Raw genomic sequence first — 3,842 nt, 5'->3', positions numbered from 1 at the left:
GATGTTGACCAATAGCAAGCGGAGCAGCGACTTCGTAACGCGTTACAGCCCAGGCAGTTCCACACAAACAGAAAATAAGAGCAATTACCTAAAACCGCCTGAAGAGGGAGGCAAAAAACATAAACGCAGCCGACCCTACAGATCATGATAGTTGTTGATGCTGTAGAGAGCACGGAAAACGTTATATTCCACTTCGTGATGTGAATATATTAGGACTGTGGGTAATGGTAATCGCGCCGACGTCAGAAATCAAAGGAAGCTGTTTGACGTCAGTGCCTTGGCATCTATCGTGTATCATGACATGTATGTGATTTTCTTCCCTCTTCTGTCTTGGTGAACAAATATTAGTGTACGCTGGCGTATAGACGGCATCCTCGCGGATAAGGACCCAACGCAGCGCCGCATCAGCTTTTTGCTCCTCTCCCCATTGCCCGTGAGCAGCAAACAGTGCTCGGAAAAGCGGGCTGACAAAGACATCAAGTATCATTGTATCAAGTGCCGTAACTTGACTCCATTCACGCGAGCGAGCGAGCGAGCGAGCGCAGTTTGGACCACCCACGTCCACAAATCACCCGCCGCCGCCGGCGCGCCATAATTCAATAGGCTTCTTTATTGAGATTCCTTTTGGCCCCTTCCTTAATCTGCTGGCGCTTTCGCGGTCGTCGAGGCAACGGGGCACCTTGCAAATTTTTGGACTTCATCATCCCACACAAAGCTCGCAGCGTGTGCGGTGTAGGAGGTGAAAATGGATATGTTTGCATACCATTTGGAAAAGGTGATGTTTACAAAATCCATTCATACGGATGTAAACACTAAATAGGGATGTCTGATACCGCTTTCACTCGGACCGATACCGGTGCTGTTGTTCAACTTTTCAGTTGTCACCGATACCGAAAACCAATATCGCTAGTACTTTTGATACACAAACTTTCCCCCTAAAAATGGCAGTCCCGAGTATCGGTTACTTGGTATCAGTACTCCCGCGTCGCTAATTCTAACTAATCATTCATTTCCATCTCCAATATAGTTGAGAACCCCACAAAATCTGAATTGTGTTGACTATGATTACCCCATGTTTTGTTCAAGTGTGTTGGCAAACAAAGTATGTAAAAAAAAAAGATTCAGACCCGAGGTCAAATCTGTCTGGCTCCGGCCTTCCTGCGTGTCTGCGTGGGTTCTTTCCGGGTACTCGGGCTTCCTCCCACACAAAGCAGTCAACGCAAGCATTGATGCCTTGAAAAAGGGCCGGGTATCGCTTACTTAGTATCGGTACACACACGTCCTTAATATTAACCGATAATTCCTCTCAAATCTGATATGGTGTTTAGAATAAAAAAACAGTTCAAAACTGTGCTGGTCATTCTCCCAATATTTATGGACAATATGTGTCTTTTATTATACTTCAAATGCATTTGACATCTCACAGGGAGCTGAAATTTCACCCAGATGGTGCCAACATGTCAAAGTCCAATATGGCACACTACAGGCCACCTTTTGGCTAAAATCCCGCCAGAATGTGCAAGCAAATGAGCCTACTGTAAAAATACCCCGGATCAAGTTTATTTTTAGATTCCCCAAAAGTCTACGAAGTCCGCCGATGTCAACCGAACCCCCGACGCTAACTCGCAGCCACCTAGCACCCTGATTCAAAGCTAAGGCCAACAGCCAGGAAGTCCGGTCTTCCCCCGTTTAAAATTCCCGACTGGAGGCGCCCGGGATATCCTGCCCCACCCGCGTCAGCTTACATCGAGTTTGACGGGAGCGCGGGCCCCCGCTATCCATGATCCCCGAGTATCTCCGGAGACGGCCTGGCCTTTTGCCTTTGAGCTACTTTTCCTACTTTCAACACGTTCACCTTGTAGTTTTGCGCCAGATGTTGCATCATTCTGGAGCATCTGCTCTCTCTTGCTAAACGCATTCTTCTTTTAACGCCTAAAAAAAGAAAGAAAAAAAAAGCTGGCGGCGGGTCTGCGCAGCCACCTGTCAGCTCGCAGGTACTTTTCGCCTCGCCGTGTTTGTGTTAGGGCCCGAGCGTGCAGGGAGCCGGCCGGTCACGGGGGAGATGTTTTGAGGCGGGAGCTGTCAAAACCCAAAGCTCATCCCAAACCTCAGCAGATGGGCGTCTCCACCCACACGTATACGCACAAAACCAAAATGCGTGCGGATGTAAGATGATGCAAGATGCGCCGTAACATTGTTGCGGCGGATATAGAATATGGCGGCGCGGAAAAAGCCTCGCAAAACTGATTGAAGCCAAAAAGAACATTCGCCGCACTCTTATGAGATTATGGGGAAAAAAATGGGAATTTTTCCAGCAAGAATAACAATACCAACAACAATAACAACAACAAAAAAACATAATATGAATGAATATTTAAATTTGGTCCCTCAAAGCCCCTCTAGGATAAAATAAATAAATTAAGAAAACAAAAGACCAAAACAAAAAAAAACTGCCACACTCCAAAACTCTCACACATTTTAAAAAGAATCCTCGCACTTCAAAACCTCTCACACTTAAAAAACACAAACATTAAAAACGTCATTAAAAATCCTTCACGTTTACAAAAACAATCACATGGAAAGAACAAAAAATCTTACACGTCATAAAATCTCAAACAAAACCCTCGCACGTCCATTATGAGGACCGACAGCAGGTCAATACAAAAAGGGAAAAAGGGTACGTCATCACCCCCCCCTTCACCAAAATATCATTTGCATATTCATAATGACCAATTAGGGGTTTATATACTCCTGCGGATGAGTCCTTATTTATTTCCCGGCTGCTCGTCTCCCCGCCGCCAAATTAACATACAAAACGAGGTCAAAAGTAATCAAGCTTCAAATACGTCTTAAAAACAAAAAGGTCTCACGAGTCACCAGCTTTCCGTGAGTGACAAGTTGACAAAAAAAAAAAAAAAGAAGTGGATTTTCAGAGTGTTGTCTTTCCACACACGCACAATTAGAGTTACGCTAAATCAATACGGCTGATTTTCGGAGTGTTTACAAAACAATTCATCACGCCTGTCTTGCCCGCGCAAGTGTTTTATGACTTCTTTTTTCAGCAGCCATCACCTGCGCGCGCCGTAATTGCTGCGATCATGTCACTTTCTGCAACTTTGACCTGCCGTTCACTTTTACGAGGCTGGCCTGTAATAAAACACTTTTTTGTTTGGGTGATAATTATGATGTTGACTCAGATTAATACTAATTAAGATATTTGAGTATTTTCAGTAGGACAGCCATTGCTAATAAATATAACTTAACTAGCTGTAAGGGACGTGTACTGAATTACATAACTCAAAAACAACGATCACTTAATTTGGATTATTCTACAAATTTACTATTATTTTATTACTTCAATTATTTTAGATTCGTATTTTCTCATCTCATTCTCTTATCACTTTTAATATTAAACATTAAACCCACTTTGCTGTGAATATGAAGCTAACATGAAGTGTTAGCAAAGACTTCCTGCTAGCGTCAGGTTATGGTTTGTTAGTGTTAGCAAGAAGCTAACGTTAGCATGGCGGGCATTATTTTCACATGTACTTTTTCAATGTTATAAAGCAACCGACACAATTCTTGAGTGAACTAGTAAAGTGAGGCTACATTTAAGTCTTGCTAGCAATTTTACCTCTTCCTTTTAATATTTAATCTATTACATGACATATACAGTAGCTACATGGCAATTATGACAAGTCCTAGTTAGTATGACAAAAGTAAGTCTGAAGACAGCATTGCAATTGTTAGTGGATCAAAGCTAACTTTTCTAGCTTGTGTGCTAACATGAAATGTACATGACATAACAAAAATCAAGTATCATCAAGTAGCCTATGTGCTAC

Source organism: Hippichthys cyanospilos, chromosome 10 (genome assembly GCF_059441005.1).
Source record: "Hippichthys cyanospilos isolate Australia breed blue-spotted pipefish chromosome 10, RoL_Hcya_1.0, whole genome shotgun sequence".
NCBI classification, from domain to species: Eukaryota; Metazoa; Chordata; class Actinopteri; order Syngnathiformes; family Syngnathidae; genus Hippichthys; species Hippichthys cyanospilos.
This window is presented reverse-complemented; position numbering follows the sequence as displayed.